Raw genomic sequence first — 15,695 nt, forward strand, 5'->3', positions numbered from 1 at the left:
CTAACACTTATGTGAAAATATTATATACGTTACATGACATTTACACATGTTAAATCATTCTTCATCTGTAAAGAACCTCAACCAGCTTCCCCAAATATGTCTTTAACATTTTTGTACAACTATCAAACAGTCCACTGAGGATTTAGAATGCACTTGGGTATTATTGCTTTAGTTAAGAAAACTGGTTTGTTATAGAAACTCTCTAAATCACAAGGGCTTAAAAGAAGGTTTGTTTCTTCTAAATGCCATGTGATCCATGCGGGTTAGTAGAGAAATTCTGCTCACCTTGATCATTCAGGCTAAGGTACTACCACTTTCTGCCATTTTGATGATGAGAAGTTTTACAGCTGAGTGTGGGGGTGTGAGTTTGTAGTTCCAGCTGCTTAGGAAGCTGAGGCAGGAGGGTCTCTTGAGCCTAGGAGTTTGAGGTCAGCCCATGCAATAGAATTACATCCAAGAGAAAATTAGGGGCTGAGGTTATAGCTCAGTGGTAGAGTGCCTGCCTAGCACATATGAGGCCCTGGGTTTGATCTCAGAACCACATAAAAATAAACAGATAAAGATCATCTACAACTAAAATATATATTATAAATATATATAAGAGCTGGGCTTGGTGGTGCATGCCTGTCATACCAGTGGCTTGGGAGGCTGAAGCAGAAGAATGGTGAGTTCAAAGCCAGACTCAGACTCTGCAAAAGTAAGGAGTTAAGTCACTCAGTGAGACCCTGTCTCTAAATAAAATACAAAATAGGGCTGGGGATGTGCCTCAGTGGTCAAATGCCCTAAGTTCAATCCCCAGTACAAAATATATATATGTGTGTGTGTGTGTGTGTGTGTGTGTGTGTGTGTGTATATGAAAGCTTTAAAAAATAAACTACATAAACTACTCACAGTCTCTGTGTGCTTTGGCAGAAGTGGCACACTCTACATGCTAGTTCATTGAGCAGGACAGATTACACAGACCCATTCACATGAAAGGAATGGTAGGAACTGAAGACTAGGTACGGGAAGGCAAGAGGACTACTAAATTTCAAGTTCTTTTTTTATCAGAAACATTACAGGTACTGGGATTGTGGCTCAGTGATAAAGCGCTCGCCTAGCACATGTGAGTCTCTGGGTTTAATCCTCAGCACCATATAAAAATAAAATAAATGTTATTGCGTACACCTATAGCTAAAACAAATATTTTTTAAAAATTACAAAAGCTAAACACAATGGGAAAAGGCATTTTAACAAATGCTTGTCAGAAAACAGCATGTCCACCTAAAATGAGTGGCAGAGACTGGCTCTCCAAAACAATTCTTCAGGAATGATTGTAGTCTGTTACACAAGTACCATGGTAAACAATGGGTATATTCAAGGAGACAAAGAGTTTTTAAAGGTAGCATAAGGTTACATAAGTTGTTTTGAAACAATGTCCTTGAGCTGTAATGATTGATAATAAGGGGGTGTCAGTTCAAGGTCAAAGGGGCAGTTGCTAGGTAAGCATCTTTGTAGAAGTATTTTTTTTGTGTGTGTGTGCAAAGTTGTGGCAGACTTTGTCCAAGGATATGATTTTAGAAGTGTTTTGTCATGGTTCTTGTATCAAGCAAATATGTGTCAGGATCTTCAAAGGCTTCATGCCCACCTGACTCTGTTTTCTTAAAGTTTGATCTAAGTGACTTCATTTTGATTCTGACAGTCTTCACAGCATCCTTTCAGTAGCCACACAAAAGTAATTGTAAGATTAATATGAAGAAGAGAAATAAAAATAATCCTAGGTTGCAATACGATATAGAAAGTGATCTTGTGTTTTAATCAGGTTATTGTCCTTTCTGAGTCTAGTCCCCCAATGTACCCCCAGACTCCAGCTAACCAGAGGAGGACGCGATGAAATCATGATTCCAAGACCTCATTCCCTTGGGATTGGTCACCCACTTGTGTGTTCCAGAGGCATAAAGAAGAAATAAAATAACCAGTTATTTCCATGTGTTCATAGGTTGTGTTTTTTTAGTCTACAAATCTGATATATGTGGAAATTTTATTTTTCCTCCTCCTAGTTCATAAAAATGAGCACAAACCAATCTAAAACATTGAATTCTTACACCAAACATCTCCTGCCAAGAGGTCTTGGAAATCCAAGTGCCATTTTTATCTATCCATCAGCTGGAGAAGTGAATGGAAAAATAATTACTTTTTAAAAATGAAGTACAATCATCTTGGCAGAAATATAATGTCTTTAATCTGTCAATTCTCTATTCCATATGATAATCAAGACCACATATTTGAGTTTCATTTCCATCCAAGGGGAGAACAATTATATCTATCTCTTGGAAGTCAACATTCAAATATTTTATCAGGAAAAATTCGGAAGTCATGCTTCCAACATATGGTATATCTTTATTAACACATATGTATCCAGGAGTGGGTTGGCTCATAAAGTAAGGAGGTATTTGCCCATTGGGCCTCTTTTATGTGTGGTATATATTTCTTATGGGGCCTACAAGTCTCTTTGGTTATATCTCTGCTGGATTTCATTTCTTATTCCACATAGTCTGGTGCTGAATATAATTATGTCTGAGTTGTGCAAAAACCATATTGCCCATCTAATTTCCAGCTGGTATTTTTCTGAATTGAGGTAAAATCTAGTTCTACCCCCACTTGTTGTAGTCAGCTTTTTCTCTGCTGTGACTAAAGGATCTGACCAGAACAATTGTGGAGGAGGAAGAGTTTATTTAGGGGCTCATGATTTTAGAGGTCTCAGTCCATTAGACAGCAGCCTCCATTTCTCCAAGCTCCAAGTGAGGTGGGACACCATGGAGGCAGAGGGAAGCAGCTCACATGATGACCAGAAAGCAGAGAGAGAGGTCTCCACTCACCAGACACAAGATATATACCCCAAAGCCACATCCCCCAATGCCCACCTTCTCCAGCCACACCCTACCTGCCTTCAGTTACCACTCAGTTAATCCCCACCAGGGGATTAATTCACTGATTGGATTTAAGATGCTCATAACCCAATCATTTCTGTTCTAAACTTTCTTGCATTGTCTCACATGTGATCTTTCAGAGGACACCTCACATCCAAACCATAACACCCCTAAAGATAGGTACTTGAAGACTATGGTTCAGTGGGGATGTTTTAAGAGTAAAGCCTCCTTATCCTCATTTCCTGCTTTAGATTCCCAAGAAAGATGCCCTAGAATTAGGGCTAGCACTGATGAATAACTGAAAGGAGAGTTTAGTGGCCAATTTGAATTGTCAACTTGATTGGATTAAAAGATGCGTAGGATTAACTGGCTTATGGGTGTGTCAATGAGGGATGTGTCTAGGAATGACTGCATGTGGGATAGCCAACTGAAGTGGAGACCCCCACCCCTAAGCATGGACAGCACCATCCAATAGGATGATGGCTTGGATGGAATAAAAGTTGGAAGAACAAGGAAACAGCAGCAGATGCAAGCCTGATTCTTTATGAACGGGTTCTTGGTTGCTCTTTCCATTGTCTGAGAATATCAGACTCTCACTTCTTCACTCTTCCAAAGCAGACTTTGCCAGTGATTCTCTAGGGAGTTTCCAGAAGCCTTTGGTCTTAGACTAGGCCAGGGTAGCACCATTGATCCCTCTTTTTCTGGGCTTCTGCCTCTTGGACAGCACAGCTACTGGTTCTTCCAAGTCTCCAGCCTGCAGACAGCCATTGTGGGTTATCTAGCTTCTGGCTGCATAAGCCAACCTAATAAATCCCCTTTTTATAATCATACTTCCTGTTGATTCTGTTCCTCTAGAGAATTCTGACTAAGACAGGGAGATTAGAATTGGGGCTTACTCTTGAGAAAAGAACAATAATAGACTACTGGGGTGTGAGATTACTGGGTTACTGGAGTAATGGAAACTCGTGGAGTATAGTTTCTTTCCATGTCTGTCTCTGTGCTGACTTTTGTCCTCTTCATAGCCATCAAGCAGAGGGGATGCTCAGCAGTTATTTCTCACAAGCTTGCTTTTGGTCAGATGAGGGAAGTTTTCAGCATCTGTTGATTCTTGTTTGGCTTACCTCAAAATAATCCTTAGGCCAAAGTGACATATTTGGATGTTGCCTGTGCTTATTCCCCATAATAATTAATAAAGGTATTACAACTAATATGTCATAATATGTTTTAATTCACCACTTTTTGAAGGCTGCCGTTATACCTTAGATCTGTAATTCCTCTGAAGTCTCATGCATGGAAGGGTTGATCCCCCAAGCAGCAGTGTTTGAAGGTAGGGTTCTTGAAAAGAGATGGGATTATGAGGGCTCTGACCTCATCAGATAATTCCATTGATGGACTAATTTGATGTTATTATTTGAAAGTGGAAAAAACTATAAGAGGTGGATCCAATTGTAAGAAGTAGGTCACTGGGGGCATGTCCTGGAAGGGTAAATCTTGTCCCTGACCCTGTCTCTGCTTTGTGGTGGCCACACTCTACTGCCATGTTTCTGCCTTGGAGCCAACAGACTATGAACTGAAACCTCTGGAACCATGACCTCAAATACATCTTTCCTCCTAAGTTGTTTTTCTCACATATTTTGTCCCAGCGTTAGAAATATGACTCACACAGCTGGGTGTGGTAAAGGTAAATAAAGGAATCTGAAATAGTAGTTAGAAACTTTACATTTAGAAAAAAATGAGTGATTGAGTTAATTAGAATAGTTATGGTGAGAAATAAAATGGAATTAGGTTATTGTATTTAAAAAAGTGTTGAGTTACAGAGTGATAAAATTGAATATATATCTAATATATTAAGGAGAAAATAGACTAGTTAGAAGATTTCTGTAGACCAGGCATTTGCAAAGTGATCAGTCCAGTGGCACTTTTTTGTAAATGAAGTTTTATTGCCACAGTCATAGCCCTTTGTTAACATATTGTCCATTGCTGCTTTTGTTCTCGAACAGCAGAATTGAGACAGAGACAGACCTTATATCCTGAAAAGCTGGAAATATTGAATATCTGGCCCTTTGTAGAGAAAGTCTGCTAATCCCTTCTCCAGACTGGGGATTACTTCTACAACCTAGAGTCCCCATTTCAGAGTTCCTACCTAAAAAGAGGGGACAGACTGTTATGGGCCACGCTATATGGGCAATGACCAAACAGACTCCATTTTACCCTGAGACTCCATATCATGTAAAAAAAATGCTTCTCCAATGGGAAAGCCCCACTTCTGTACCCATTAATAGTTATCCACCAACACAAAATATTAATTCTTATACAATATAAAATTGTTCTCTTTGGTTTCCATTTTTCTTGAGTGACGCACCTTGTCAGAGATTGATTATCTAGACATTAGTAACCTTTCTCTAACTTGTACAGAATTGGGATCATTTTGACCCACTTCCCTTCTGCTTGCTTGCTGCTATGCCAACCTGGAAAGTCCTGTGGGAAATACTAATATACCCATTGCTTTGTCTTGCTAAGGGCACAATCCATCTTCTGACCTGCTTGCTTCCAGTTATATCAACCCAGATGTAGTTTTTTCATTTAAATATCCAAAGATGCTCAGGCTTGGGGCTGTTCCTTGCAGAGACAGTTGTGGGTCCTGCATGGAGCAGTAGCTGGCTGGCCGGCTAAATAAAGACTCTTCAACTTGGACAAAATTGGAACTTGGTTTGTTTTCTGAGCCACCTACCCCACGACAAGACTTGGGTGAGAGAGTGATACACACAATTTTCAGTCCATATATCTTATCTTTCTATTCCTTTCTCTGACTTGGTAAGAGCATTGGAGAGTAGTGGGAGATGACAGGGAAAGAGATCCAGACCGGTCAGTAGGCTTCATCTAACCTCAAGGTCAAGCAAATCATTGTGGTATGTGTTGGGTTGCCTCCTAGTCTATGACCAAGATTAGATGTTAATGACAGTCAAATGGCCAAATAATTTAATTAGGTGTCAGACTTCAAGTGTTGACTCAATTTAGGGTCATGTGAACTAAACTGTGTACTAAATAGACCAGATTTTTCAGCAGCATGTTGATCCAGCAACAATTCTAGTAATGGGAAATAATATATATATATTATATATAATATATATATATAATATATAAATATTATATATTGCCTTGATATAAATAGGTTGGAGAGAATAAAGGTAGATATAAATTTTAATAAGCAATGATTCTAACTGAGAGCAGTGACACATGCCTGTAATCCCAGGTGCTCTCAAGGCTGAGGTTCAAAGTCAGCCTCCACGAAAGTGAGATACTAAGCAACTCAGTGAGACCCTGTCTCTAAATAAAATACAAAATTGGACTGGGGATGTGGCTCAGTGTCAAGTGCTCCTGAATTTAACTCCTGGTACAACCCTCTCCTCACACACAAAAGCAATGATTTCAGCATTCTAAACTTATGACTGTCCAGGCGACTCTTGGTTCACAAAAGTTCATAACCAAAATGTCGGATTTATCCACAGAAACACCAGATGAGTAGTGTTGCTAAGTCATCCTGCACATGAGCAGGGTGCATGAGCTGAGGTTCCTGTGAGAACATTCACCTTTGCATTTCCTGGCTTCCGTGTTTTAATTTGTGCCCTGTACATGGTATTAACATTTCTCCTTGCATGTAGTTTCCTTTTTTTTTTTTAAAAAAAAAAGAAGAACAAAAGAAAAAAATGTAATGTCCTAACCTCTCAGGGAAATCACATATACCACATAATAGCTATACTGGGGGTCTTAAGTTTTTTATGGTGAGAGACCAACCTTGCATGTGACTGAGTCACACTCCCCGGCTGGGTGCTGAGGCGCTCAGTCCCAGAAATGTGGCAGAGCTTTTCCCACCCTTCTTGGGTCCGAGGGTCAGTGTCTTGTGCATGGGTGTGTCTTCCTGCAGCCCCATGGGTGAAGCTATGCTCACCTGTTCCTTTGTAATATAACCCCTTGCCCTGTTTAGGACAGAATCTTCCATGGAAGTGCCTTGTGTGTGTCCCCTTCTCTTACTGTGCCCTTGGGGGTGGCCTACCCAGGTGTCAGTCAATCTGCTGACAGTGGACATCATGAAGATAGACTCAGCCCCCTGAAACCCGACCCCTTGCCTCATTTGAATAGCTTCCCTCAATAAAAGGGTCAGCACATGCTCTCGCACTCTCTCTTCTTGCAGACCCTTAAGGTCAGAGGAGCCGCCACAGTGATCCCAAAGAAAAAGGTATTTGTGTCTCTTGTGTGATTATTTTGTGCATCCCAGTTAGCCCAGTTCAACTGGAGTGACCCCTGAGCCTTTTAGTCGATAACAGACACCCTGCATTTTATATTTTTTACTTTGGAACAATGGGGAAAAGGAACAATTTTTATTTATATTTCTAATGGATTGCATGATGTTTTTCTTTTACTGCCAGAGATAGCCAAAAGAGAACAAAGAGCCTCAATAAAGAAAATGAAAGTGTAATATAGTTTAAAGACAAACTTGAAAACTCAGTTTCAATTGATTAAAATTACAGAAACTTTTAAAAGGTTCTCCCTTCGAAAATGATCTGAGGTTATGACTTCTACCATGATATAGCTGAGAGAGAGCAGAGGTGATATGGCAACAGCAAAGAGCTCTATTTACAAGTGAGTTTGTATTATGATAGATGAGACTTTAAAAATAGTGTGTAACCCCTGTTCCAGAACTTTCCACATAGTAGATATTCAAATATGGTTCTTCTGCCTCTTTTGAGGTATACACTAAGACTTGCGTATTTCTCTTTTCCACCTTCTATATATTCAGGACCTGTTTACATCCTGATTTTATTGAGGCTGTTGTGCCAAGCCCTGGAGGATGGGTCAGGAAGCACTTACACGGTGACAGCCTTGCTCCTAGCTCCATGTGGCTATCTGAGGCCATGGGACCAGTTCAGGCCAAGGAGACCTATGTGGAACTCTGTTGGAGTGGAGGCTTTGCTTTCCTCATTGAGAAGTCACAGCTCACCATATATGTTCCTTTCTTTTTTTCTGCCTGGTAGGCAGATTGCACAGTGCTTCCTCAGCCAGCTCTGTAACAAGACATGACAGATGTCATATTGCAATTTCTGTTCAGTTGTATCTGAGAAAGATCACAAAAATGTTTTTCGAATTGTGGCCTTGACTCATTTGTATTAAAATCACTTGGATGGGTATTTCTGGGTAGAAGACAGTAATATACATTTTAGATGGTGTTTTGTGTCATTATGCATCCTAAAGCGTGAGATCTGGTGGCATGAAAACCAAGATGGGTTTTTAAAAAGTTATATGGTTTTGATTTGGATATGGTAATTAAAAAATTTAATAAGCTTTGGACTTGACTATTAGCTCCAGAAGTGAGGTTCATGGAGACATTATTGCTTAGACTCACCAAATAAAGCCCTGGTCCTTTGGACATTTTTTTTTTAAATAAAATATGTGATCTCCTTTTATTTTATCTTTTCTTTTTGTGGGGCTTGGGATTGAACCCAGGGCCTTGTGCATGTGAGGCAAGCACTCTTCCAATTTAGCTATATCCCCAGATAATTCTTTGGACATTTTGAGAAATAAAATTTAAGTTAAGAGTGAACACTTTATTTTCAGCTAAAGCCAGGAGTGGAACAAAGATGGCCGTTCTTGGACTAGGGCTCTGATATATCATTTCTCCTTTGCTAACAGGGCTCAAAAATGTGTTCCCACAAATAATTCTCAGATATTCCTGAAATCCTAAGGTTTCATGTAAAGTTTTAAAAGAACAGAATAAGACTACCACTAACAATAGCAACAAGAATACGTGTGTGTGTGTGTGTGTGTGTGTGTGTGTGTGTGTAAACACACATATAATCATTTTTTTTTTTGGTACCAGGGATTGAACTCAGGGGCACTCAACCACTGAGCCACATCCCCAGCCCTATTTTGTATTTTATTTAGAGAAAGGGTCTCACTGAGTTGCTTAGTGCCTCACAGTTACTGAGGCTGACTTTGAACTTGCGATCCTCCTGCCTCAGCCTCCTGACCCTCTGGGATTACAGGCGTGCACCATCACACCCAGCTAAGAAGAACATTGTATTCTGGAATCTTCGTTACATCTTTAGAAATTCTCAGTTTGTTTCAAGACTTCTTCCAGAAGCTCCTTAAGCCTTCTTAGTTGAAAGCCTTATAATCAATTAAGTGGAATTTTAAAAAGAGTTCCCAGACATTATGAGGTACCTACCAATATCTTCAGATTCCTCCAAAGTTGATCCTGTCTCAGGAGACCTTCCAACACTAGAGAAGAATCCCGTGTAGTCTCACAAGGCATCATTCTGTTTCGGATGTCCCCTCAGCCCAGAGTACCCATCACAGTGCTGGCATTTTGTTCTCCGTGGCCAAAGCAGCGCTCCATTCTCTCAGCATTCCCATCTTTCTTTGTGGCTCTCCAACCACAGTGAAAGGGTTATGAAATATGAGAGGAAGGAACACTTCAGACTCAGAAAAATGCTCAGCAACAGAGGCCCTGAGGCAAGCATTTCAGTGTTTACATTTTTCCCCCTCAAATTTGCTTTATGCTCAGAGGGAAGCAAGTTACCCTACCTCACTTCATGGGGGCTGGGCATATGCTTTGGTTTGGATCTCAAATGCCTCCCAAAGAGCCATGTATTAATCCCCAGCGTGGCACTTCTGGGAGGTAAGGCCTAGTGGGAGGTTGTCTGGTCATTTGGGGTATGCCCTTGAAGGTGATATTGAGACCTCAGCCCCTTCCTCTTTCTCTTTTTTGCTTCCCTACCATAAGTGTGGCAGCTTTGATCCACTACTCACTCCTGCTATGATGTACCTGTCTTGCCAAGACCCAAAAGTGATGTGACCAATGGAAACCATGGCCTAGAACCTCCTAAACACACACACACACAAACCAAAACACACACACACCCAAAAACCCCCACACATTTCTCTCTATGAGTTTATTATTACAGGTATTTCTTTTTTTAAAAATTTCACAAACAAATTTTAATTGAAAAACCTTTCTCTTCATATAGAAATATGAAGGCTAATATAGATTATGCATGAACCCTTTGCAACTAATATCATTCTTTCTGAAATATGGATTTCTTCTTTTTAATTTATTTTTTATTTATACATGACAGCAGAATGCACTACAATTCTTCTTACACATATAGAGCACATTTTTTCATATCTCTGGTTGTATACAAAGCATATTCACACCAATTCCTGTCTTCATACATGTACTTTAGATAAAAAATGACCATCACATTCCACCATCATTTATAACCCCATGCCCTCTCCCTTCCCCTCCAACCCCTCTGCCCTATCTACAGTTCATCTATTCCTCCCATGCTCCCTCTCCCTATCCCACTATGAATCAGCCTCCTTATATCAAAGAAAACATTCAGCATTTGGTTTTTTGGAACTGGCTAACTTCACTTAGCATTATCTTCTCTAACTCCATCCATTTACCTGCAAATACCATGATTTTATTCTCTTTTATTGTTGAGTAATATTCCATTGTGTATATATGCCACATTTTTTTTATCCATTTATCTACTGAAGGGCATCTAGGTTGGTTTCACAGTTTAGCTATTGTGGATTGTGCTGCTATAAACATTGATGTAGGTGTGTCCCTAAAATATATTATTTTTAAGTCCTTTGGGTATAGACCAAGGAGAGGAATAGCTGGGTAAAAGGTGGTTCCATTCCCAATTTTCCAAGAAATCTCCATACTGCTTTTCATATTGACTGCATCAATTTGCAGGCCCACCAGCAGTGTATGAGTGTACCTTTTCCCCACAGCCTTGCTAACACTTATTGTTGTTTGTCTTCATTATAGCTGCCATTCTGACTGGAGCGAGATGAAATCTAATTGCTAGCAATGATTAACTTTTTTCATATATTTGTTGATTGATTGTATATCATCTTCTGAGAAATGTCTCTTCAGGTCTTTGGCCCATTTATTGACTGGGTTATTTGTTTTTTGGTGTTTAAATTTTTGAGTTCTTTATATACCTTTGAGATTAGTGCTCTATCTGATATGTGAGGGGTAAAGATTTGCTCCCAAGATGTAGGCTCTCTATTCACCACACAGATTGTTCCTTTTGCTGAGAAGAAACTTTTTAGTTTCAGTTCATCCCATTTATTGATTCTTGATTTTAATTCTTGCACCAAAGGAGTCTTATTAAAGAAGTTGGGGCCTAATTCCACATGATGGAGATTAGGACTTACTTTTTCTTCTATTAGATGCAGGGTCTCTGGTTTTATTCCTAAGTCTTTGATCCATTTTGAGTTGAGTTTTGTGCATGGTGAGAGAGGGGTTTAATTTCATTTTGTTGCATATGGATTTTCAGTTTTCCCAGCACCATTTGTTAAAAATACTATCTTTTCAGGACTTAAGAGGAAGAGCCCTGAGGAAATAATGTTCATAGTTAACTATGTGCCGCAGGTTGAAGCAGGAAGGGCTTTGAGCATATTGACTCTACTAATATTCACAACCTTACGATATAAGCTAATATTTTTTCCAGTTTCACAGATGCAAAAACTGGTATTTGGGTAAGTGACTTGTTCAAGGTCACACATTAATAATTGGTGGAGTTGGGAACAAGAATCAAGATGTGGCTGATTCCAAAATTTGAATATGAGGCAGATTTCTACTAAGGAATTTGGACATGTCCAGAAATGCAAATTGGTGCTTTGAGAGGAGTAGGTATTTAAAGAAAACAGCACCATATGAAATAAATAATAAATAGTTGGACATCTATTGTATACCAAGTTCTGCCTTAACTACTTCATGAAGTTTATCTCATTTCCTTCTGGCCACGCATTTATAAGATAGACAAAATTCCTGTTTTATAAATAGGAAAACAAAAGCTCAGGGCTAGGGTTGTAGCTCAGTGGTAGAGTGCTTGCCATGCACATATGAGGTACTGGGTTTGATCTTCAGGACCACATAAAAACAAACAAAAAAAAAAAACAAAGGTTAAATTCTTAAGAACAAACACAACAACAATAAATCCTGAAGCTCAGAGAGATTAGTGTAATTATTCAAGGTCACAAAGCTAGTAAAAGGCAAAGGGAGGGCTAAAGTCATTCTCAGGATCTTGCAAAGATTGTACATTTTAAGCTGCTTGGAGAGAACCCTAGTTCCTCTGTATTTTCTGGTTCTTTTTATGCTTGGAATTGAGCCTCTCCACTATCCATACTCACTGTTTTCTGAGGTGTCATCTGAAGACTTCCTGAATCAAAATTGCTGCTGATGCTTGATAGAAGTGTAGATCTTGACCCAGTGCTTCCAAACCTTGGAGGTGCCTAGGGATCTGAATTTTTCAGGACCCCCTGCTTGATCAAAAACAAGAGCAGAATCATGCAAAGAATCCAGTGGCCCAGGTTTGTAATGTGCTCTGTAGAGACACGGACACACACCATTGGCCAAAACAAGGCACAAGGCCACCAGAGATTCAAGGGGAGGGACAGCAATCTCCATCTTTTGATGGAAGGAACTGCAGTCATGTGAAAGATGCACTGCAAATAGAGAAGGAGGGGGATATTCTGGGGTCATCTTTTTTTTTTTTTAATTACAAATGGGAACTCCATGAAGCAGTGGCTTAACAGTGACCCCTGTACTCATTCATTTACTGTGATCCTATCCTTATGTGTCATCCTTTCCATGGTGCAGAGTGGACTCATGCACTTGGCTTCATGGAAGCAAAATAGATTTTGCAATAAAATGGGAAGAGACTGAAAATTGTTTTTATTATAAGTTTCACTGCATTTCTCATGGCAAAGTACTAAAGTACTAAAGAATTGTTTAACTTAGAGATGTATTTTGCATTTTTTTTAACAAAAAGACAAATGCTTCAAATTTGCTGTTCTTTCCTGTGATGACAAGTGGCTGTCAATAGCATGCTACGCACCAGACATTTTTGAACATATAAACACACTTAATCCATCCCCCAAGTATATACAATGATGTTTTAACAATGAATGAGAAAGTAATTGCTTTTCAAAAGAAACTCCTGCTCTGAACAAAACATTTTGAAATCGGATGTTTGGAAATGTTTCCATTGTTAATGTGATTTTATTTCCAACAATGCAAATGTGTCCCATACAGATTTTTCTCATATCTAAACTGTTAAAAAGTTGGAAACTACAATGTCTTAAAATGTCACTCAAATTTTAGGGGTTTTAAAACTATTTCAAGCCAGAGTGGTACACTATTTAATCCCAATACTCAGGTGTCTGAGGCAGAAGGATTTCGAGTTTGAGGCCAGCCTGGGCAAATTAGCAAGACCATGTCTCAAAACAAGGACTGGGAGGTGGGAGCGTTAGTGACCACCTGTGACTCCAGTGACTCTGGAGGCTGAGACAGGAGGATCACAAGTTTGAGGCCAGCATCAGCAACTTAGCAAGGGCCTAAGCAACTGAGCGAGATCCTGTCTCAAAATAAAAAGGAAAAAGGGCTGGGGATGTGGCTAAATGGTAGAACATCTCTGGGTTCAATTCTCATTACCAAACAAACAAAAAAACAAAAAACCAACCAAACAAAAAAGACCCCAACTATTTTATTGTAATAAAAACATGATAATTTCTGATTTTTATAAGGAAACAGACTGATATCAGACAAAAATGTTGTCAAAATGTATTTTAACAGAAAAATTTGAAAATTGGTGGCTGAAATTGAACTAATCTCCAGGATTTGCAATCAATCATATAGTTTTCCTGCATGAAATCTAAATATATGTATAAGAATATTTTTTTCCAATGATAGCCATAAAAACTCAGTGACATCACAAAGAAGTGAAATAAGATTTAAAATAAAACAAAATATGTTTAATCCCTTTGTGCTTACTAAAATCTATTAATATAGATATTAAAATTTTGGTATAGTGTTCTGAGAAATAACAAAATTAGAATTTATTAAAAGTATAGATTATATGATCTTTATCATATCCTTCAAACTTTTTATTTTTAAGTTTCATTAGAACAAAGGACACATGTATAAAAAATAAAAATTTCACAGGTTAGAATGGCTCTTATAAAAAAAAAAAAGAAAATAACCAGTGTTGGTGAAGATTTAGAAAGTGGAACCTTGGTGGGTTGCTAATAGGAATGTAAAATTGATCAGCAGCTCTAGAAAAAAGTATGGTATTTCCTCAAAAAGTCAAACACAGAATTACTATATTTTCCAGCATTCAACTTTTAGGTATATCCTGAAATAATTGAAAGTAGGGACCCAGACTGACACTTGGATTTATAACAATGTTCATAACAGCATTATTCCCTATAGGCAGAAACATGGAAATGCCCATCCGCAGATGAATGGATAATAGGAGTGTGGTATGCACACACAATGAAATATTATCCAGACTTGGAATGACACATACTACAACAAAGATGAACTTGGAAAACCTTGTGCTAAGTGAAGTAAGTCAGTCACAGAAGGAGAAATATTGTGATTCTGTGTATATGAGGTACCTACAGTAAGCAAAGGCATAGAGGCAGAAAGTAGAATGGTTTCAGGAACTGAAGGGAGGGGAGAAGGAGGTGTGTTGTGGAAGAGTTACAGAGTTTTGGGTTGGGGATGTAGCTCAGTGGTAGAGCACAAGGCCCTGGGTTCAACCCAGCAACACACGCACATGCGTACATACACACACATAATAATGAAAAAGTTCTGGCAATGGATAATGATGATGATAATCATACGACATTGTGAATGTGCCTAGACACGATATTGTAATAAAAATAACTTAACAATGGTCAAAATGGTAAATTTTAAGTTACATCTGGTTTAACACAATAAAAAGATAGATGCAGACTTGGATGTCTGTGGATGGGGCTGTGTGTTCAAAATATCACTAATACATGCAAACATATGATCTCAATAGTTGAAGATCACTGAGAGTGGGGCCTTGTTGGGCTCCACCCTCACAAATGGAAATGGAGAAGTTCACAGGCTTCGGGGTGCTCTATAAATCAGGGATGTGAGAGGGTCCAAAGCTGAATGGAAACAAAGTTTTTAAAGATTTCTTTACAATTTCTCCAAAGTTACTATTTTTGGTCATCCCTGGTTTATTCCCAATAGTGAAATTAAGAGTAAAAATTATGGGACAGAAGGGTCATGAGATTGCTCCTTCAAGAAACTGGGGACACTGCACTATGTACTCTTTGGTTAATCTTTATAGAAGATGGACGCTGCATTAGTTTTTTTTTTCTGGGGGGGGGCTATTGTAACAAATTACCACAAGTTGGTGGCTTTTAAAATTTTTTAAAATTTTTTAAAAAATTGTTCTAATTAGTTACTCATGACAGTAGAATGCATTTTGACACATTGCACGCAAATGGAGCACAACTTCTCATTCACCAGTGGTGTAATCATACATGTGTATAGGGTAATAATGTCCATCTCAGAAATTCATTCTCTCTCAGCTCTGGAGGCCAGAAGTCAGAAACCAAGGCATTGGCAGAGCTGTACTCCCTTGGAGGGCTCTGGGGGAGTTCCTTCCCTGCCCCCTCAACAGCTGGTGTCTCCAGGTGTTCCCGGGCTCTCACTGCTTAACTCTGACATCTACCTCCTTTGCACGGCCTGCACCATCTTCTTTTCTATTATAAAGACACTTTTCATTGTATTTAAGGGCCCACTTGGGTAATCCAACATGATCTCATCTCAAGATCTTTAATTACATCTGCAAAACCTTTTCTATAAAAAAAAAAGGTCACATTCACAGGTTCTGGGGATTAGGTCATGAAAAAATTATTTTGAGGAGGGGCTCCCATTCAACAAACCCCAAC

Source organism: Ictidomys tridecemlineatus, chromosome 9 (assembly GCF_052094955.1).
Source record: "Ictidomys tridecemlineatus isolate mIctTri1 chromosome 9, mIctTri1.hap1, whole genome shotgun sequence".
Classification (NCBI taxonomy): Eukaryota; Metazoa; Chordata; class Mammalia; order Rodentia; family Sciuridae; genus Ictidomys; species Ictidomys tridecemlineatus.